At 35.6% G+C, this 24105-nt stretch overlaps 1 pseudogene; it reads left to right on the top strand.

Moving 5' to 3' along the window:
• The first annotated feature begins 23441 nt into the window (after positions 1 to 23441).
• On the top strand, positions 23442 to 23596 carry LOC147583082 (large ribosomal subunit protein eL39-like; annotated as a pseudogene).
• The last annotated feature ends 509 nt before the right edge of the window (positions 23597 to 24105 follow it).

Genomic DNA, 24105 nt, shown 5'->3' with positions numbered 1-24105 from the left:
AATTTGCAACACAATCTGCTGGAATTTTTTAAAGTTTTGCTTAAAGTTATAGTACCAAGCATTCTCCAGTTTTGGACAACTGCCACCAGTGGTCTGGACCACATTTTTACTTTTGGAAATACAGTGGTTTCTGTTCAGTGTCATGTCAAAACAGATACTTTCCTAACCATCTCAAGCTATGAGAGGGCTGGTGGTTGTTTCAGGACACAAGGAAGAAAGATGGGGGAAGAATGATTGTCAAGTTACTCTTCGTCTCCATCTGAAGCAATGTTCTTGATACTGAATATTGGAATCACCTAGAGTTCTAAATATTACTGATGATTGAGTATCATCCCCCAAATTCTCATTTAATTGATCTCGTTGTGGGCTGGGCATAAAAACCTTTCAAAATTCCCCCGAACAATTCTAATGTGCAACGCATTTTGAGAACCAGTGATCCAAAAGGAAGTAGGAAGGAAAAAATGTAAGGAATGGTTAACAGTTCAAAAGCTTTCTTTTAGAGGTGCCTGGCTGGCTTAGTTGGTAGAGCATGTGACTCCTGATCTCAGGGTCGTGAGTTTAAGCCCCACACTGAGGGTAGAGCTTGCTTTAAAAAAAAAAAAAAAAAAAAAGAATCTTCTTTTAAAAATAAGCAATTCAGGGGCACTTGGGTTGCTCAGTTAGTTGAGCGTCTGACTCGTGATTTTGGCTCAGGTCATGATCCCAGGGTAGTGGGATCGAACCCCATGTCAGGCTCCATGCTGAGTGTGGAGCCTTTTAAAGATTCTCTCTCGTTCTCCCTCTGCCCCTCTCCCCTGTTCTCTCTCTAAAATAAAAAAAAAAAATTCAATTAAATTCTTTGGCTTCTCTTACATTGTCAGAGACTAGAATCTTTGCTTATTATGCTCATTTTGGGCTTAAGGCAACAGATAGAATTGCATTAAAAGAAGGTTTCCATGACTTATTAAATGATCTACTCAATTTTATTTAATTCAACTTAATAAATAGTGATTAAATAACCAATTATCTGCAAAGAACTGACTTAATGTTGTAGGACATTCAAACATGAATAAGATTTGATGCCCCTTCTCAAATAACATACAGACAAGTGGAATGTTAGCTAAGTCAACTGGAGTCAGATGTTTGCAAACAAATCAGACCTGGTAACAAAGCTTAATGGCTTCTTGAATAGCAAATGAATATCCTATAAGTTCTGACACCAAAATTACAAAATCAATTTCACAAACAGCATTAGCCCATAGACATACAGCACTATGTCTGATTAGGCCTAAGAAAGTGGAGAAATGAGCCATTAGCTGATGAATTAAAGCTATTTGTTGTTTGCCAAATGGGGAGGCTGAGGGCATGTGTTGTTCCCAAGCACAGGATTTGAGATATAAAATACTCAGTTAAAAGTCTTAACAATCCACTGGGCTTACCTATGAAAGTGCTTCTTAGGTGCCAGTTGGATTTTTTTTTTTCAATTCAAATTAAGAATGTAATTATGCATAATCAATTGAATGCATTTTTTAAATTTTTTTTAATGTTTTATTTATTTTTGAGACAGAGAGAGACAGAGCATGAACAGGGGAGGGGCAGAGAGAGAGAGCGAGACACAGAATCCAAAGCAGGCTCCAGGTTCTGAGCTGTCAGCATAGAGCCTGACACGGGGCTCAAACTCACGAACAGCGAGATCATGACCTGAGCTGAAGTTGGATGATCAACTGACTGAGCCACCCAGGCATCCCGTGTTGTTTTTATTCTTAAAAAAAATTTTTAAGTTCATTTATTTATTTTGCGAAAGAGACCGGGGGGGGGGGGGGGCGAGGAGAGGGGCAGAGAGAAAGGGAAAGAGAATCCCAAGCAGGCTCCACAGTCAGCATGGAGCCCGACATGGGGCTGGAACTCATAAACTGTGAGATCATGACCTCACCTGAGACCAAGAGTCGGACGTTTAGACTGAACCACCCAGGAGCCCTGAGTACGTTGTTTTTAGATTGGCCTTGAGCCTGTTAGATGAGTGCTACCCAGTAAAATCTGGGTCAGTATCTCAGTACCCATTGTTTTCTGTATGTGTATGTTTACACATAGTTTTATCTGCCACATGTTTCTGTGGCACAAGCTTGCTTGTTCAGTGACACTATATGTAGTGACAGAAAGCTAATGAGTGGTTATATGGGTGCTGTGTGTGGAGTGTGATGATGCAGGATTATGAAGGTGCATTAATAAACTTTTGGAGGAGATGTTTATTGTCTTGACTATGGTGATGTTCTCACAGATATATATACATATATATATATATATTTCTATTTATTGTATACTTTATTATATGCAGTTTATTATATGCTATTACACTTCACTAGAACTTTTAAAACTCATTAAAAATAAACAGTTTTTGGGGCACCTGGGTGGCTCAGTCTGTTAAGCATCTGACTTCGGCTCAGGTCATGATCTCGCGGTTTGTGAGTTTGAGCCCCGCATCCGGCTCTGTGCTGACAGCTCAGAGCCTGGAGCCTACTTCAGATTCTGTGTCTCACTCTCTCTCTCTGCCCCTCCCCTGCTCATGCTCTGTCTCTCTCTGTCTCAAAAAATAAATAAAAACATTAAAAAAATTTTTTAATAAAAATAAACAGTTGTACTTTCTTATTCATTATCATGAAACACTTCTCTCATTTGACATAGAGATATTCTCTTAGGTCAACTTTTATATTTAAGATTTTAATCCACTTGGGGGGTATGTTTGGTGTGTGAATAGTGAGCTTAAAGATATACTTTTATTTTTTCATATAAAGACAATTTTATTATTCTCACTTAAAAAAATAACCCAGTTTCCCTCACTGATTTGTTATGCCCCCTCAATCATAAATCTAGTTTCCATTTTTGCTTGACTGTGTTTGGGATTCTTAATTCCATCCGGCTGCTCTGTTTCCCTCTCTCTGCACCAGTACCATACTGTGACGATTATTACCGATTTAGAGTGAGCCTGTATCTGTTAGGACAAGTCCCTCTTCCTGTTCTATTTGAATATGGTCTTTGTTATTCTTAGAGTGTTGCCCTTTGACATGAATTTATAATTTGTGCAAATTCACTTTTTGCACTGGGTTTAAGAGAATTTGTGTTGCCTATACTGCTGCAAGTCATCACCATAGCATAACACCCTCCTTTCAATACTTGTAATGATTGCATTGTTTTGAAATACTAAAAATCTTGCCAATTCTGTGCAATACATAATACATCTCTGCATGTGAACTAAATGCAAAAGCAGCTCATTGATTTTCCTATGAATTGCAGACCAGGGTGGCAGGAGCACCAAAAAAGAACAATAAAAATCACCTTTGAGCTTTATCAAGGGTGAGAAAACAACAGAACAGTTTATTCTATGTGTTCCTCCCAAAAGTATGCTTTTGAAACTGTCAGAGATGAAATGAAATTATTTTTACTAATTAGGATTGTCCTTTGCCTATGAAAAAAAAAAAATTTTCCAGTCTTGCAACCTCTGGCCCCTGACATCCATCACTCTTCCAAATTTTATGGAAAAAATATAAAATATAAAGATAGAAAATAGAAAAGAGATCAGATATGGCTCTAAACCATTTATCTTTGTCTCACAAGAGAACTGTCAAGGGGTTCAGAAGGGTAGGAAAAAATGATAATCTGTGTTTGAAAAATCACTCCACCTGCTGATCCAGGGCCTTGGGAAGCAGCTCTGAGAACCCATTGCCTTGTTTCTCCCTCAACTGTTCACTCCATGAAAGGATTTAAATATTTCTGGCTCTAAAAATACCACACACAAATCTGCATTCCTTTCCCCTCAGCTAGGAAGTGCTGAGAGACATAATCAGGGCCCTTACAAGTAATTTTAAAATTGTCATGTCTAAATGAGTGAGTTTTCAACAAACAGCAGCTTTTTACAAACTTGTTTTATACGGCAGAAATAAAAAAGCACAGGAAGCTTCGACCGGGTGTTTGCAAGTCTTGATGGGAATATAGGAATATTCTCAATTCTAAGGTCAGATGGGCTCTGACGGTGCCCTGAGAAAGCAGGCTGATGCCAGGGAAAGTATGTTTGAGTGGAGAAAAGTCTATGGAATCTTCTGCACTCATTCTGCCCCCCCCACCCACACACCCAATCAGTATGTGCAAGAAACCAATGCACTGTTACCATCACCATTGCTTTCATCATTAAAGAGGTAACATGTCATAGTAATCAAGGTATCCAAGAGCACAGAAACAAGAGTCAGACTGCGTGGATTCAAATTCTAGATCTACTTCTTGTTTTTAATTTTTTTTCAATGTTTTATTTATTTTTGGGACAGAGAGAGACAGCATGAACGGGGGAGGGGCAGAGAGAGAGGGAGACACAGAATCGGAAACAGGCTCCAGGCTCTGAGCCATCAGCCCAGAGCCTGACGCGGGGCTCGAACTCACGGACAGCGAGATCGTGACCTGGCTGAAGTCGGACGCTTAACCGACTGCGCCACCCAGGCGCCCCTAGATCTACTTCTTACTATCAGAATGATTCAGTCTCTTTGTGCCTCTGTTTCCTCATCTGTAATATATGGGATCTACATTAAAGGGTTATGATCAGAGTTATTGTAAAGACTAAGTTAATACATACAAAGTGCTTAAATCACATGCAGTATATGTGTTAGTTTTTATCATTATTATTAGTGGTAGTACTATTATAATTATCAGCACTCTAAGCTGTGAAAGGAACTGAAGTTTACAATTAGAACAATTGTGGACATTAAATTCTTTCAATCTTAACTTACTGGTGATGCTGCAAGCCATACAAGCCATACTTGTAATGACTGCTTTACAGACAGAATGAAATTCCTTATGTTATGAGATAGAAAAAGAAAACCAGCACTACACCTATTTCAATAGTTTCATAAAGCAACCTTCATTTTTACTCTGTGATTAATCTTGGCCCTGATCTATATCTATTCATTCACTAATTTATTCAACAAATAATTCATTCAATATTGTTTATGAAGCAAACACTTGCCAGTAGCTTAAAATCCAATATGTGCCAGTTACTGTGTTTGCTGATGCGAAGACATCAAACACTTCTCCGCTCCAGAAGACTTATAAAAACTTTTATTAATTATGATAGCATAATGGAATGATTATAACAAGGGAGACATGGGAAGTCTTCATAAGAGAAGTGACATTTGAGCTGGAATTTGAACTATGGGTAGGTGGGGAGGGCATTCCATGCAGAAAGCAAAGTGTGTAGTAAGGTTCAGGAATAAGAGTGTGTCTTACAGCGAGACATTCAATATACTTGAAGGGAAAGCTTTGTGTTGAAGGAAAAGCAGAAAACAAGGAGGCTACGAAAGCAAGTTGTGACCTCCTCGTAAAAAATCTGCACCAAGGACTACTGACTAGGTTCTGGAGACAGAGAAGAGGTAAGACTCCTTGGAGTATGAAACATATCAGCTTCATAGACTATGTGTTCTTTGCTGTGTAACAGATTACCAGAAACTCAGCGACTTACACAAACACAAATATTATTTTGTAGTTTCCATAGGTCAGGAATCCAGCATATTTTTGTTGGATCCTCTGTGCCAGGCTGAAATCAATGAGTCAGCTAGGTTCATTTTTATCTGAAGCTCAACTAGGGAAACATCACTTCCACACTCCCTAAGGTTGTTGGCAGAATTCATTTCCTGCATGTATAACTGTGTGATGTTTTCTTGATGGCTTTTGGCTGGAATCACTCTCAGCTCCCAAGGCTGCTCTCAGGTTCCTGCCATGCAGCCCCCTCCGTAGGCTCTCTCACACCATGGAAACTTACTTCCTCAAGGACAACAGCAGAATTTCTCTCATGCTTTGAGTCACTTTCGTCAGGAAGAACTCAATTCCTTTTAAAAACTCACCTAATTAGATCAGGCCCACTCAGGATAATCAATTTCCTCAGCTTTAGCGAGTTGTAACTGACAAATAAAATTGTTATGTATTTAAAGTATACAACATAAAAAAAAGGAAACAACATGATGATTTGGTATACTTACATGTTGTGACAGGATCCCCCACCATAAAGTTAATTAACAGCCATCACCTCACAAAGTTATCTTTTTTTGTTTTTTGGGGTGTAAACATTTCAGTTGTATTCTCATAGTAAATTTCAATTATGCAACACGGTATTATCAACTGTGGTCACCAGTCTAATGTTATACATTAGGTCCTTAAATTATTCATCTTATAACTGAAAGCTTATACTCTTTTACCAACTTGTCCCCACTTTCCCTACTTCCCAGTCATTGGCAACCACCATTTTACCCTCTATTCTATGACTTTGATTTTTGGGTTTTTTGTTTTGTTTTGTTTTTGCTTTTAGATTCCACATGTAAGTGATACCATCTTTCCCTGTCTGTCTTATTTCACTTGGCATAATGCCCTTCTAGTTCATCCATGTTGTTGCAAATGGCAAGATTTACTTCCTTTTTTAAGGCTGAAAAATATTCTATTCTATTCTATATATATGACACATATTTTATATATTATCATATAATACAGATTTAATAATATAAATACTAAAATTAAATAGATATTAAATTTTAAAAAATATATAAAAGGTTATATATGTATATATATACATATATATACATATATATATATATATACATATATATACATATATATATATATATATATCCATTTACTTTGTCCATTCATTTATTGACAGATAGTTTGTTTCCATATCTTAGCTATTGTGAATAAATGCTTCAGTGAACAAGAAAGTACAGATATCTCTTTGAGACATTAGTGATAATGATTTCCTCTCCTTTGGATGTATACCCAGATATGGGATTGCTAGATCACATGATAATTCTGTTTTTAATTTCTTAAGGAGCCTCCATACTGTTTTACATAGTGGCTGTACCAGTTTACAGTCCTACCAACAGTATATAAGTGTTTCCTTTTCTCCACAGCCTCGCCAACATTTATTATCTCTTGTCTTTTTGATAACAGACATTCTAATAAACGTGAGGTGACATTTGATTTGCATTTCTCTGATTAATGATGTCATGCACCTTTTCACATATTTTTGGCCATATGGATATCTTCTTTGGAAAAATATCCACATCCTCTGACCATTTTTAAAATTACCCCTTTGTTGTTGTCTAGGAGATTTATGGTTTCAGGTCTTCCATTTAAGTCTGTAATCCATTTTGAGTTGACTTTTGTGTATGGTGTGTGGTGTAAGATAGGGGTCAGTTTCACTCTTTCACCTGTGGTATCCAGTTTTCTCAACACCATTTATTAAGGAGGTGATCTTTTCTCCACTGTATAGATGTGGGTCATTTATATTACATTGACTCTCTTGTCAAAAATTGATTGACCATACATGTCTGGATTTAGTTATGGACTCTCTTTTCTATTCCATTTACCTGTATGTCTGTTTTTATGCCAATACCATACTGTTTTGATTACTCTAGTTTTGTAATATAGTTTGAAATGAAAGCACGATACTTCCAGCTGTGTTCTTTCTCAAGATTACCTTGGCTATATGGCATCTTTTGTGGTCCACGTGAATTTTAGGATTGTTTTCTTCTATACCTATGAAAAATGCCATTAGAATTTTGATAGGGGTTGTATCAGAACTGTAGATTGCTTTAGGAAATACATTTTAACAATATTAATTTGTGCAATCTATGAACATAAAATATATATTTATTGGTGTCTTGTTCAATTTCTTTCATCAACATCTTACAGTTTTTTAGTATAGAGCCCTTTTGCTTAAGTGTATTCCTAAGTATTTTATTGTTTTCAATGTTATTGTAAATGGTGTTCTTTTCATAATTTCTCTTTCCATAGTTCATTGTTAGTGTATAGAAATGTAGCAAACTTTTCTTTGCTAATTTTGTATCCTGCAACTTTACTGAATTTATTAGTTCTAACAGTATTTTGATGGAATCATTAGGGTTTTCTATATATAATATCATGCCATCTGCAAACAGAGATAATTTTACCCTTTCCTTTCAGATATGGGTGCCCTTTAATTCTTTTTCTTGCCTAACTGCTCTGGCTAAGACTTCTAGTACTGTGTTAAATAAAAGCGGTGAGAATGGGCACCCTTTCATTGTTTCTGATCCTAGAGGAAAAGCTTTCAGCTTTTCAACATTGAGGATATTAGCTGTTGTATGTGACCTTTATTATGTTGAGGTACATTCTTTCTACACTCAGTATGCTGAATATCATGAAAATTTCTTGAATTTTGTCAAATATTTTTTTCTGCACCAACTGAGATGATATAAAGTCATATGGCTTTTATCCTTCATTTTGTTAATGAGGTGTATCACATTGATTGACTTGTGAATATTGAACCATTCTTGCACTCCTGGAATAAATCCCATTTGGTTACAGTGTAGGATCCTTTTGATGTAGTGTAGAATTTGGTTTGCTAATATTTTGATGAGGATTTTTGCATCTCCATTTGTCAGGTATATTGCCTGCATTTTTCCTTTTTTATAGTGTTCTTCTCTGGTTTTGGTATCAGGATAATGCTGGCCTTATAAAATGAGTTTGGAAGTGCTCCCTGCTCCTCAATTTTTGGGGAGAGGTTGAGAAGGTTTGGCATTAATTCTTCTTTAAACTTTTAAAAAATGTTTATTTTTGAGAGAGAAAGAGAGACAGAGTGTGAGTGGGGGAGGAGCAAAGAGAGAGGAAGACACAGAATCCGAAGCAGGCTCCAGGCTCTGAGCTGTCAGCACGGAGCCTGACATGGGACTTGAACCCATGAACTGCAAGATCATTACCTGAGCCAAAGTCAACACTTAACCAACTGAGCCATACCAGTGCCCCTACATTAATTCTTCTTTAAATGTTTGGGAGAATTCACCAGTGAAGCCATCTGGTCCTGCACATGTCTTTCTTGGGAGACTTTTGATTATTGATTCAATTACTGATTCAATTACTAGGGATTGGCCCATTCAGATTTTCTATTTCTTCATGATTCAATCTTAGTATGCTGTATGTTTCTAGGAATGTATCTATTTTTTTCCACATTACCTAATTTGCTGGAATATAATTGTTCATAGTAGTTTCTTATGACTCTTAATATTTCTATCAGTTGTAGTGTTTCCCCTTTTATTTATGATTTTATTTATGTGGGTCACCTCTCTTTTTTTCTTCTAAGTCTAAAGATTTGTCAATTTTGGTCGCTAAAAAAATCACTCTTACTTTCATTGATGCTTTCTACTGTCTTTTTAACTTCTATTTCATTTATTTCTGCTCTTACCATTGTTATTTCCTTCCTTCTAGAATAATCTCTGTTTTGATTATCTCAAAGCCAGCTGATTTAGGACCTTAACTATATCTTCAAAATTCTTTCACATTTATGATATAATATAATCTAACCAAGTGAGTGATTATTCCATCATATTCATAGATCTGCCCACATATAAGGGAAGGGAAGAACATAGAGTATATACATCATAAGCTGGGAAACTTGGGGACCATCTTAGAATTTTACCTATAACAATAGACTTTCTCCTTTTATGGGTTAATGGAATGATTTTTTACCTCCCTAATGTCTTCTTAAAAGACTTATTTAAGGGCCCTAAAAAAATCATTTTTCTTTTCCTCAGTTATTTTCCACACATTTCAGTCACGTTAAACAGAATATGTGCTAGGCTGACTGTACCCTGCAGTAAATTTTACTTTGTTTTTTCTAGTAGTGATTAGCTATGACCATATTACCAAAGTCATTTTCTAGTCATGTCAGGCATGCACTAATACATGTATTTGAAATGATTTATAGAGTTCAAGCAAATATAAATCAAAATTCAAGAACCAAAAACTTAAATTAAAAACCTCCTAATATGTTCAATGGATCAAATAGCTTTTAATTCCACTGATGAGGTACATTTGTCATTCGTGCATCAAACGCAAACATATACATACATTTTCCTAAGGATTGGGTTGGGGAGATATTCAATAAAATGTGTTTAAAGATTTAGAAGCTGATGCTGTTTGAAAAGTTGTTTGAATCTTTGGTGGTATCTATTCTTTGCCGGATAGAAGCCCGGCCACACAATATCAGCCAGGGTTAAAGCTCTACTGTTCTGACATCAATGAGAATCTTGTGGAGACAGTTTCACCCAAAGGCAATGGAGCAAAATGAAAATAATGCACTTCCTTGAGTGTTTCTTTGTGTCTTTCTTATTGCTGTGGAAGGGATCTATGTTGTAGGGGTAATTACGTGTTCCAAAAGAACACGAAGGAGTAGAACAGGCCTGAGTGATGTGAGAGAGCTTTGGTGTACAAGGCAGACAATTAAATATATTGGTGGGGCATTACATAGTTTCTAATAGCTAACCCTCAGAATACTAACGCGAAAGGAGAAAGAAGAGAAGAGATTGGCGCTTGCGGATTACTTGCATGAAGAGGTAGAACAAGACTGGAGTCACAAGTGTGTTCTATGTTTCATCCACTGGAGGCGGGGCTCTTCTTTTGGTGCAACCATTCCTCGTGGTTATTACATCTGTGCATATTTCCTTAAGTGAATGGGTTTTATAGACACTTTTTTTTTCCTGGCTGTGCTTACTTGAATTTTGTATCAGGGAATCAGGCTTGAAAGAATATAAGGTGGTATGTATCTTTTGTAGTCATCTCTTATTTTTGGATATTTTGTTTTGCATTTTCAGTCTTTTTTTTTCTCTTTTCTTCTCAGTTTTAGAGATTTTTATTGAGATATCCTCAAGCTTAGAGATTCAGTCCTCTGCCATGTCTAGTCTACTAATGAGTTCATTAAAGGCATTCTTCATTTCTGATGCAATGTTTTTAATCCCTAATAATTAAAAAAAACCTTTTTCTTTGGATCTCCACCTGTATCATGACATTATCCATCTGTTCTTGCATGTTGTCTACTTTTTCCATTGATACCCTTAGCATATCAATCGTAATTTTTTTAATTCCTTGTCTAATAATTCCAACATTCCTGCCATATCAGACTCTGGTTATGATGCTTGTTCTATCCCTTCAAACTGTAATTTTTGCCTTTTAGTATGTCTTATAATTTTCTTGTGAAAAGGTGGGCATTATGTACTGAGAAAAGGGATTTGTGTTGAATAGGCCTGTTGTGATGTAAGGTTTGCAGGGAAAGGATGTGTTCTATAGTCCGGTGGTTAGGTCTCAGTCTTTTAGTAAGCCTGTGAGGCTGAAAGGTAAATTTCGTTGGTGCGTCTCAGAATTTTTCCTTCTTTACATGGGACCAGTTGGCTAGCGAGTGCTGGAGTTGTAGATTTCCCCTCCCCTATGTAGGTTAGGCTCTGATAAGTCATAGTATATTAGCCCCTGGTAAAATAGCTTCTCCTGAAAGCTGGAGAAACTTATCCTACCTAAGAAAACTAGAATGGTCAGGCAAACATCAAAATCGTTCTTTTTCCTCTCCTCTGACATACGTACAAGAAAATTTTCCTCTGATACTCACTGTGAGGTTCCTGTAAGTAAAATTCACAGAAGTCTCGAGGCTCTCCAATGACTAGTTTTTAACTTTTAGATTTGTCCTGGAGTTTTTAATTTTTAGATTTGTCCGCACTAAACCTCTAGCAACTCATCAACTACAGTTCAGATTTTTCTACTACAGTACTGATGCCTACAGAGGTGCCTGCTTGTGGGTTTCTACTGCAGTAAGTCTGATTCTCTATATTTACCTGACTGTCTCTCTAGTTCTGAGGATAGCAGTTTTTTCCCTGTGACTCACCTTTTTGGATCTAAGAAGAGTTACTGATTTTGGGGGGTTTTGGATATTTTTTTGCCTGTCTGTTTGTTTGTTGTATTCAGCTTTTTATTTGTTAAGATTCAGTGGTGGCTTTTAAACTCCTAATATGCTGGACCTAAAACTGAAGTTTCCAAATATACTTTTTAATCAAACATAGTAATTCTTGATCCAGTGTTGCCTTGATGCCCAAAGTTTATTATTAATTTTATACGGTGTCTACAAAAAATTTAAACATACTCTGATTCAAAATTTGTTTGATGTTCACAAACTGATTTATAAAAACTTTTATTTTATATTTATTATACTCTGGCTAAAATACTATATGGTATGTTATTTTTTTAAGGGGAACAAATGCCAGATGCCCATTTTTATTAGCGAGGCTGTTGATGTATGTGCACATCAAAATACTTCTTAGTTTTTAATCTACATTTCCAGAGAACAATTCATATTCTGCCACCTTCTCTCTTAGAAGGAGACAGACTTGGCCAACTGATATATTATATTGCTCTTCGATTAGAGCCAGTTTTCTGTCTTAAATACATTTCTGTAACGTGTCATTTATGGTTAAAATATTCAAGAGCTATCATTTTCTTATAGAAAGTATTTACCAAGTGCTTCCAGCCTTTATTATTGATTCATGCAAAATTCATAGAGTAAAGAATGTTTTTTTCAACTACAGTTTTCCAATAAAGAGAAACTATAAATAAGGCCCAGGAATGAAATTCCATTTCCCTGCATAAATGCTACAATGCGGTATGTAAATAGATAACTTTTAAAGATGATCAAATCTAGAAACTTAAAATAGAACTTGGAGGACGTCTACCCAACTTCTCACACAAATTAAGAATCTTTTCAATAATACCCCTGGCAAATAATCATATTATAGTTTCCTGGTAAAACACTGAGAAGCTTTTTTATATACACAATGGATTTTATTCCACAACATTTAAATGTGTCATTAACAGACTGTTATGGTCGAACACTGTATATGGGTGGTAGGTGAAAGAAGGGAGGGATAAACAGACTCAAAACTATAACTCCTGTCTCCAGACTCCTTGCCAGGTCTTCTTTTTTTTTTTTTTTTTCAACGTTTATTTATTTTTGGGACGGAGAGAGACAGAGCATGAACGGGGGAGGGGCAGAGAGAGAGGGAGACACAGGATCGGAAACAGGCTCCAGGCTCTGAGCCATCAGCCCAGAGCCTGACGCGGGGCTCGAACTCCCGGACCGCGAGATCGTGACCTGGCTGAAGTCGGACGCTTAACCGACTGCGCCACCCAGGCGCCCCCCTTGCCAGGTCTTCTTACCACAAATCCAGAATGATACCAACCAGACAGCCTAGGGAAGGCAGAATCCTGGCTCAGGGAACCTAGCAGGGAAATATTTTTGGCATTAGTTCACGCACCTCTTACAGAAAAAAAAATGCATTTCTTCTAAAAATAGATAAACTAAAATGTATATCTCAACTTAGAGGTAAGTCTGGTATTCTGCCAAGAAAATGGCCTCAATCAAGGCAGCATGACACTACAAAGAAAATCATTCTCCGTATGTCATTTCGGTACCACTTAGAGTTCTCAAGAAGTCTCTAAACAAAGCTCTACAACAATTCTATTTTATTGTCTAAGAAAGAGGATCTTACAAATTTTGTATTCACTATCTCACGTATTAATTTGACTCACTTATCTCAGTGTTAGTTATATATATATATATATTTATATATATAATATATATTATATATAAATATATATAATTTATATATTATATATATAAATATATATAATTTATATATATATATAAATATATATTTATTAATATATATATTTATTAATATATATTTAAAATATAGGATATTTTAAAATCCTAGCCTGATTATTCTCACTTTGTTCATGTCTCCTAGCCTATCTCTTCACTTATATGCATGCAAAAATTTTATTAACGCAATATTTTAACGGGTCTATTTTGTGTAGGGTAATGGACATTCCATGTAATAAACCTGAATTTGATATTAGCATATGCAAAATATTTTTGAAGATTAAATCTGTTATGCAAAATAATATAATTCACTCCAAAGTTAAAAGCATGCTACCTTAGTCACCGTTTTGTTGTGTTCATTAATGTACTCTACAAATATTTATTGTGTACCCAATATATTTCAGCCTCTGTTTTTTTTTTTTTTTTTTTTTTCAACGTTTATTTATTTTTGGGACAGAGAGAGACAGAGCATGAACGGGGGAGGGGCAGAGAGAGGGAGACACAGAATCGGAAACAGGCTCCAGGCTCTGAGCCATCAGCCCAGAGCCTGACGCGGGGCTCGAACCCACGGACCGCGAGATCGTGACCTGGCTGAAGTCGGACGCTTAACCGACTGCGCCACCCAGGCGCCCCTCAGCCTCTGTTTTAAGTTTGGTTGATACAGTTCTGAACAGAAGAATTAAAACTCAATCTTACATTCTTGTTTTGGGAGACACTGACAACAAACAAGTTAAATTAAGAAAATATGTAGTATGTAAGATGGTATTGACTGAAATAGGGTGGAGCACATGTGGAGGTGCAATTTTAAATGAAAATGTGACCTTTAAGTAAAAACCTGAAGGAGGTGGGAAAGTGAGCTTTGTGGACATTCGTGAAGAAAACATTCCAAACAAAGGGAAACGCAAGTGTGAAGGCCCTGGGGCAAGAACACACCTGGAGTATTCACAGAAAATCCATGAGGCCAGTGTGGCTGGAGGAGAGTGAGAAATAGTATATGGACAGAAGTCAGAGCAGCCATACCCTAGAGACTAAGGTCAAAATAAGAGGTTATTAGAGAGTTTTGAGTGGAGGGGTAAAATGATTTCACTTATATTTTAACAAGTTCACCAGAGGCATTGTGCAAAATAAGGGGCAAGGGAAAAAGAAAGACTACTTGGAAGGCTATCATATAATGATCTAGCTGAAAGATGATGGCAGATTGGATCAGGTCAATAGCACTGCATGTATCTTAAAAGAGATAGATCCCACAGGATGTGCTGTTGAAGTGAATGGGAAATATGAGAGTTAAAGTTTGATTCCACGCTTTCTTGGCTTCATCAACTGGAAGGACGGAGTGGCCATTAACTGAGATGGGAAAGATTGATTATAGGAAGGGCAGGTTTAGACATTAAGTTTGAGATGTCAATTAGATGTCCAAGGAAGATATACACTAGGAAATGGGTAATATAAATAAGTTTGGTGTTCAAAGGAGTTTCAGACAAGATGTGTACATTTGGGCATCGTTGGTTATAGGAGGGATTTTGGTCAATGAGACTAGATGAAGTTGTAAAAGGAAAACAGAGAGAGAGAGAAGTTCAAAGACTGAGTGTCAATCACTCCACTATTTAGTGGTTGAAAAAATGAGAAGGAGCTAGCAAAAGGGATTGAGGAGAGAAAGTTCTGGAAGCCAAAAACAGTTTCTTAAGAAAGGAAGGATCAGTTATGTCAAAAGCTGCTAATATGTCAACCGTGTTGAAGATTGAGAGATGGCACTGGATTTAACTACATAGAGATCACTGGTGACAACAAAAGTAGCTCTAGTGGAGTGGTGGAGATAAAAGCTAGTTGGAACGGTCTAGAAAGAATAAATGGAGAAAAATCAGAGACTGCGGGTAGAAAAACTTTTTGAAGAGTCTTGATATAAAGGAAAACAAAAAAGAAAGGACTACCAAATTTTCTTTTGTTTTCTTTTTCAATGGGTGAAATAAGATGGATTTTCCTCTATTTGTGGGCATTAGAGAATTCATTTATTTAAAGGCAATTTATTGGAGAATCTATGTGCCAAATAGAAACACAAGATAATATAATCTTTGAAAGCTTATTTTTAGGCCAGGGAAGCATTATTTTTTAGGACTAATGGTTGGTGTAATTGCAAGAACAGTACTTTATTGTCCATAAACACAAAATGATCTTCTTTCAAACACACTAAGCTTCTTCTTTCTATGTTTACAAAATACTAGAAACAAAACCCAAATCCTTAAATGAATCTTAAGAGACAAAAATATTGACACTAGTATTTTAAGTACAAGATAAAGTCCAAGGATATTGAAATCCCCTCACATTTATGTATGTTTTGTATAAGTCACTCTGGGGGGAAAAATGCAAGCCAAATCTCAGTTAAATAAATGTTTTCATTTTTGGAAGTTTTCACAACACTTAAAAGGATAACCTATTTTGGGTATATATTTTAATGAAATAAAATCTTCTCTGGGAAAAGAATCTGAAGAATCTCATGGTATTATTATGGAAATTAAATAATACTTTTGATAACAAGCAAAGGAGAGAAAAGTAATAACTAAGTAATACCACCTATAGCTGTTACTAAATCCTAGCCAAAAAATGTTAACTAAAAGAATTCTCACTGTGTGTGTCTGCAAGTTCAAAGACACTGACAATGTCAGGGAATATAGAACAACTTAATATTATAGATTAAAGAAGAAATCTTTTTAAAATGTTGACTTATACTATTGAAAATATTAAAATAATTAGATATAGCCACATACATTTGGTTAGAATTTTTCCATCCTTTTTTTTCTAACACACACACACACACACACACACACACACACACACACACACGCATGGAGTTAAAACAAAATCTCCCAAAAGCAATAATTTTAGCTACAAATGTAGACTAGACAAGAAATGGAATAAAGCACATTTATCCCAACACTAGAGAGGGAATTTTTATTGTGAAAAAAAGATTAAGACGGAAAAAAAAGAAATTACCAAGTGTTCAATGAACTAAAATAGCATGCATTTTGTTGAGGAGGGAAAGTCACTCATAACTCAACATGAGCAATTACAATCTATTTCTTGTTTTTATCTCCTTTGAAATAAAATACACTCTATATGTTCCCAACATGTGGGGAATGATACTCTGTCAATAGAGAATAATATGACAATGGAAGCAGCATAATTATGCATGGAGGAAAATGGCAGAATTCTAATCATGGTATATCTTGCACTACCAGATTTTCCACACTATTTTTTCAGAATATAAAAGACATTGAAGGAGAGTACAAATGTAAAATTAAATAGTGTAGAAAGGTTCAATTCCTTTAGAATTGGTATGCTACAGAATAAGTCTGGTTTATGAAACAGGAAGTCTCTAGCATTGAAATTTCTGTCAACTTTACTTATTTCACAAGTTATAGAAAATTTCTAGGTACAAATGATCATTTTGAATACCTGTACATATGACTTTGACACTTCAGATGTTCACCTTTATGATAAAAATATCAATAATTTTGGCAAAATGGAGAACCACCTCTGGATAATTTTAGAAGAAAAAACACAATTTCTGTAGAAGGTAAGGTCTTAGTGTCCTTTAGTAAGCTTAACAAGGTGTGGATGGAAGTAGGATTTAAGTCACTATATTGGATTAGCAAAATAATACCGTTATATCTCTATATAAGATATATGTTAATATTATGGCAGTAAGCTGAAAAATAAAAGTTAACTTAAAATAGTATACATTTCTGTTAATAAAAGTAACGCTCATTGTAGAGTGCATGAAAACTGTTGACACAAGACAAAATAAAAATCGTGTATAATGAACACTCACGAGTAACATTTAACATTTGATATATGCACTTGAAGACATTTTCTATTCATGTCATATCAACTAAATTAAGATCATATTGTAATATATAATATTGTTTTGCATCCCACTATTTGAATAATGCTTTGCAATGAACACTTGCCTTTATTTAATATTATTTGGAAGAGATCATGTACATAAACAATAATGTATTTAACAACTCCTTCATTGTTGTATATTTGGATGTTTCCTTTTTTGGTATCCTAAATGGGGCTGAGATTAATATACATATATTAAAGTTTTAGTTTGAACTTAGTGACTTTATAATTATATTCATTCAGTTACTGCATATCTAAATACAACTCACCAGTGATGGAATGAATGATTAAATATTTAATTAAATTTATTATGCCTAACACAACTCCAAATATTTTATGAGTATGTATTAGAGTATTATGAGTATTAGAGCTTTTAGATGAAAAAGTAATTAAAAATGAGAAATGAAAAAGGAAACAGAGGCAGAGGAAGACAAATGGCTGAATACATGGCATAAGATCCCATACAGTAGTTAAGAGACGTTAAGTCCCAGTGTTTGGAATTTCCGAATAGCCAAGCCAGAAAGGGAAATAAACTGTAATTCTCAATACCTGTGAGTACCAATTCTTAGGATTAAAATAATAATGCCATAGTTCACTTTTTCTAGCTACTATGACTTGAGGAAACGTTCTTCCCTGGATTTTCAGGAAGACAAGTCAGGTTGCTGAAGTGGATTTCGTCTCCAACGACATCCCTGTAATTTATTCCGACACAGCTATTTATTATAGTCTCTCCATGTAGACCAAGTGCCTAATGGCAAGATTAAATAACCTTCAAAAACAAATTAATGGGTCCTTATTTGTAAGATAAATTTCCATTTGAAAAATTCTATACAATAGTGACCACTTGGCTGAGTGAAAACTAACATGTGTATATATTTTCATTTTGAATTTAACCACGTTTAGCTTCAAAAAGCCATAGAACTAAAATATTTTGATCCCCTTTTTGATGGGAGGGGAGGGAATACTCTGACAGGTGGCATAGAAGCAGTTGCTATAGCAGAGATTTACAGTATATCATCCTATTTCCAAAGGAGTGACTTTGTTTCTAGATTACATACTTTACCTAATTCCAAATAGAATGTGAGTTGGCTTACAGTCAAAAGCAAAAGTTCATAGAACCACTGACACTGAAATAAAATCAGAGTCGTTAAATTATGTTATACGAACTGGGAGTACATACTTATACCAAAAAACTAGGCTGAGGAGAGCTACTACTTTAAAATCCTTGGCAATAAATGTGACATAAATCTAATTAAATAATAATGGAAAACAGTTCAGCTCATCTGGAAAAATAGACACTTTGTTACCATAGAATTTAAACTTAACCTTTAATTAAATATCAGCACCAGGCTTCCAGGTAAAAATGATAGATTTCTCCCTCCTTCAATATGTAATGAAATGAGTAAGAAATAAAAAGCAAAAGAAAAAGATTCATTTATCAATCTACGAACAAGGAAAGGGCACAAATGTAGTGTGGACTTTAACCACAACCCTACTTTATATCAATGGTACCAGGAATTGATTAAATATTAACAATTCTCACAAATACTACCAATTTTATTTTATTTTATCTTTTAATTTGAATGATGGAGAACAGTAAGTGGGAGTAGAGTGAATAAGTGAAAACAGGTCTTAGTGAACAACACATTGATTCCAGGTATCCTCCATAAAATGAAAAAAATGATCTAAAATTCTGAGGTGAGTACACCCCCCCTTCTCCAAATTCCTACCAGCTCCGCTGTGAAAGTAGGACTCCTAGTCTTTACCAGGTAAAGGAAACGTTTGTACAGGAGTACTGAAATTCTCAAAAGAGCCCTTTCTCCCTAACAAAGACTGCACACAGCTCTAGTTGATGTCTCCTAAACAGGCAACAGAACAAACCTGAAGCCCCAAAATGTAATTTGGCCAGAAACACAGACATGCCAGAGTCAACGTGGGAAGGAGAGTTAAGAAGTCATCCACAATATTTTAGGTGAAACGAACTCTCTAGATCCAGTGAGATTAAATGAAATGGTCTCACAGGCATCCCAAAACACTACACCACCCTTCTCAGAAAGAAATATAACATATGAAAGACAGAGCAGTTTGGAAAAATATGTTAGCTCCAAAACAGAGAAAATGTTCCTACTAGTGTTTTACATCATAGGATAAATTAATGAGAATAAGGATTTAATATATAAACAAACTCAAACACAAGATGATACAACAACAGAATGAGATAAAAAAAGAGTCAACAAAATTAATTGAGGGTCAAAATAATACTATTACAGAAGTAAAAGAAAATCAGAAATAAAGTAGAGAATAAATATGCTTTATAATTGAGATAATAACATAATAACACAGAAGAATGACGAGATAATTACAGTAACTGCAGACAAAAAGACTACGCAATCACAGCAATTTGAAGGGAAAAAATAGACACTGAGGCAAGGCAAAAAAGAACTAACATGAAGATAACTGGTGCTCTTAAGAGAGAATCCAACCAATTGAACAGGAAAATGATTTATTAACAAAAATCCTTGAGTTGAAAGGATGTCTAAATTAACAGATTAACAAAACCCACCTACATCTCAGAAAAGAAGGTTCAGAATGATTCCAAAGAACTGGTATAGTTTGATGACCTGAGATTGAAAACTAACAAGGGACAAGAAAGCAAAATTTTAAATTGCAGTTGTCTGGAGGTAGTTAACAGGCAGATAAAGAATAACTGCCCCAAGTCATCCTATGTATAAGATCTGGACTAGGATTCTATGAGCCCAGAATGCTTTGAGAGTGTCCCAAAGGCTGTGGGATGTTTAGACAATGGTGATCCAACAGACAGTTTTCAGAATCACAGTAAAAAGGCATGACAGAGATACTGTGGGTTGGCTCTTTCAAATTCCCTTACATCTTCCTTCTATTTGGAAAAGTTGGACAGCTATAAAACAATATTCCAGAGGAATTCTGCTCCTATCATATCCAAATAACTGGTGCTCGACTTATTTTCTTGTGATACACCACCTGAAAACTGAAAACAATACATAAAACAGCAGTTTTCAGACATTGGACAAGAGGTAGAGCGAGACAGTGACACCCGAGGGAAAGGGTAACAAAGGAAGTGAGTCCTACAATCCTCCTGGTTTTCTATCTGGAGGCAACTTCCAGACTACAGTGTAGGAAGGGGTTCCCTAAATAAGTACAATCACAAATAAGCACAATCTTTTCCTTCAGCTACAAGAAGTGATCTCTAAGAAATCTGGTTCCTCCGAGCTTCAATTTCCTGACAAATATAATACCCTTGTTTAGAACTGTTGCAAAAATTACACTGTATTAGACAGATGTATATTGATATACTCCCAAGTCCTGATAAGTGCCCAATAAATCTTAACTATTATTATTACTAATTAGATATCTCACAGTATTTTTATTTATAGCGAGATTACCATATTGAATTGAAGAAAATTTAGAATTTCATGAAACACAGAGTACTTATCACAAGACTATAAAATTTCAAAATCCACCTAATGGCAATCATAAATGGAAACTTTTAACAATTAGACTTTTCACGGGATAGAAGAAAATGGAAATATTAAAAAATGTTTGCAATTGTGTTGCACAATTTATGAGCTGAATAATGAGGGTGTTTACTTGCAAATGGAGCCTAACCAAAAAAAAAAAAAAAAAAAAATTCATACTACATCTTGAAAATAAACTGCATGATTTGGAACAAAACCCAGCAGCTGTGAGTCACAACTTGTAACTGAAAACACCAGAGTTGAGGTGCTGGAGGAAGATCTGTACATGAAGACTCCTTAGAGACACCATTCCTCTTAATTAGCCCAAGAAGTGAAGGAAGGTCTTTTACATATCACTCTCAGGTGTTTGTTAATGCTTCCTAGACTGAAGAACCTAATCATAGGAAAACTTTTATCTTCTAGGTAAGATCATTATCCTTTACAAATGGGTTGCCTGAGAGCAATAATTCAACATTTAATTGTGTTTTCCTTATTTCTCCTAAGAGATAAATCCAGGAAAATATGAATTGCATTGTTGTTGAAGTTTCAGCAGACCTTAGTATCAGAATAATGTTCCCAAATGGCATCTTTCCTATTATTAGTCAACAATATGAGCTTTGAGTATTTGAGTACAGTGTTTATAAGACAAGGTGCCATAAGGTAGTACAGCTTTAACTCCGGACTCCCCTGTGAGGCTTTCCCAGTTTTGAAGTAGTTCTGCTCTCTGAAAGCAGCAGAGTATCTGCATACACATATTCTGCTATGGCGAACATGACCCCCAAACAACCACAGTTGTAAATTGCAAAATGGCTCTAATCTTCCACCCCTTCCTGTGTCTGCGTTCATGCTGTTTGCCAAATAGCCTTGTAGGGTCCTTCCACTCTGACTCTGGGGTCAGACAAGGCACTTGCTCAGACAAACAGGCTAGAAGTCACTTGTCCAGTTGGGCTTGCTCTCTTGCTCTCTACCATCCACGAGAAGGCCATGCTGGAAGATGAGGTACATGTAAAAGAGATGACGTATCCCAGTCAAGGCCATTCAAGATCACCCCAAATCCAGTCCACCCCTCACATGTGGGAAAGTGTAGGCACTAGCCAAGACCAGAAAATCCTCCCAGCTAACCTAGAGATATGTGGCCTAAATAAATGCTTTTGTCTTAAGCCACTGATTTTTGGAAAAGTGGTATATCCAACATTTAGAGTGGCTTGCTTTCATCAAACTGAATCTCTGTCAACTGAATAAGAAATACATGCAATTTCCTTGGGGTCTTTTCCATCTTCAGAAACCACATTCCTGCATGCTAGCTTATTTACTTAGGTACTGGTTGTAACTCAGAAACTGCAATAAATGATTTAGCAGAAAAAATACATACTTCCTCTTCTATGTATCTCCAGCTTGATTTAAAAATGTTTCTATTGGCCTAAGGAAATCTTTTCAAATGGGGCTAAAAACTAAGTTGGATTATATTTGAAGAGAGAAGGGTAAAGTAAAGCTGAGTGATCTCAACAAATAATCATCAAAAACCATAAAGAGTAAATTGGATGTCAAAAACAATTATGTGGGTTTTGGCATTAATTGAAAGACTTTTGTATCTAAGAGAGAGTACTTTCTCATTTATAATATGAAATTGAGTCTCCATTTCCAAAAATCTTGGGTAATTAATAAATATGCCTAAGCAACCCATAGAAATTTTGTGAATTTAAAAAATAATATCTCAAAATTAAATGCTTAGCGGAAGCATGGTGAGTGTGCACTGGCCTATAATTTATATAATTTTAATACTTGATCTCAGAGTACTTAAGAGTTTATTTTAAAAATAGTTTTGGGTAGTTGTGTTTCAAAGATAAGTCTGGATGTTATGCTCAGCATTAAAGTTAGAATATGTTTTTTTTAGCAAGTAAGAGACACAAAATGTTTCTTAGAATTTGCATTCATGTCCTACATATAAAGGTTAATTTTATTCACTTTGATAGGCAATTATGTTTCTCAAGTTTTTAGAAGTCTTATTAATTTTCATTTCCTTATAATTGCTTTCTTTTATCTCTAGTATGGAAGTACTAAAATTTTATCATCTTGATTTATTTATTTTTTTTTTTCAACGTTTATTTATTTTTGAGACAGAGAGAGACAGAGCATGAATGGGGGAGGGGCAGAGAGAGAGGGAGACACAGAATCGGAAACCGGCTCCAGGCTCCGAGCCATCAGCCCAGAGCCTGACGCGGGGCTCGAACTCACGGACCGCGAGATCGTGACCTGGCTGAAGTCGGACGCTTAACCGACTGCGCCACCCAGGCGCCCCTATCATCTTGATTTATAAATCACATAGCAATATAGTTAATGCATGTCCAGTGTCATTGAAGATTCATACAAGAGAAAAAATGTTTTTCTCTGGAGATCTGATCATAAGTTAATTAATATAAGTAAGTAGTGAAACCCATAATCTTATATCACAGCTCTTCAAGCTTACTTATTTGTTCATAATCATACTTATCCTTGCCTTTTCTCTCCTTTTATTGTTAAAAAAAACACTCCTAATACCTCCTTTGCCCCTCCATCATGGTGTGTGTGGTTGAATGTTCCTCACCATGTCTTCTCATAAGACTTTCAGGATCAAGTGATTACTGGCCAAGAAACAAAGGCAGAATCATCCCATTCCCCAGTGGATTCAGATGAAAACTGGTAATAAAATCAGGTACAATCCAAGAGGAGGCATCGGAGAAGAACCAGGATGGGTCTATAAGGGATGGTGCATGAGATGGCACACATATTTATGTGGCATTAAGGCCACATGTTTGTATCCTATCACTCTGTAAACATCACTACTACCTAAGCAATAGACATGTTTTATCAGGGAAATGTTTTTTTCTCTGATACTATACTTCTGTACCATAGGTTGGTTCAGTAATAGACATATGAGAACTTAAAAAAAATACTCCTAATATATGTTTCGACACTACAAATGCACAAATTCTCAATTATTATCCATTAGTTTTCATAATCCCACATTTTTAACTACAACTCTTTAAATACAACAGAACTACATATCAAATAAAAGCATGTAACTAATATTTTAGAAAATCTACTCATTTTCTTGAGCACGTATATTGAAATAATCTGAGTCATGGAAAAATATATGTAAGAACATTGATCTAGAAGTCAAATTTTAATGTCATTATTTGCTAAATGATAATAAAATGTAAATGTACATCCCCAAGAAAAGGTACGTGTTAAGGAAAGCAATGCTCATTA

The sequence above is a fragment of the Puma concolor genome, chromosome A2 (assembly GCF_028749965.1).
Source record: "Puma concolor isolate L17-30 chromosome A2, mPumCon1.1.hap2, whole genome shotgun sequence".
Classification (NCBI taxonomy): Eukaryota; Metazoa; Chordata; class Mammalia; order Carnivora; family Felidae; genus Puma; species Puma concolor.
The sequence above is the reverse complement of the archived record's forward strand: the minus strand, read 5'-3'. Positions and strand labels throughout refer to the sequence as shown.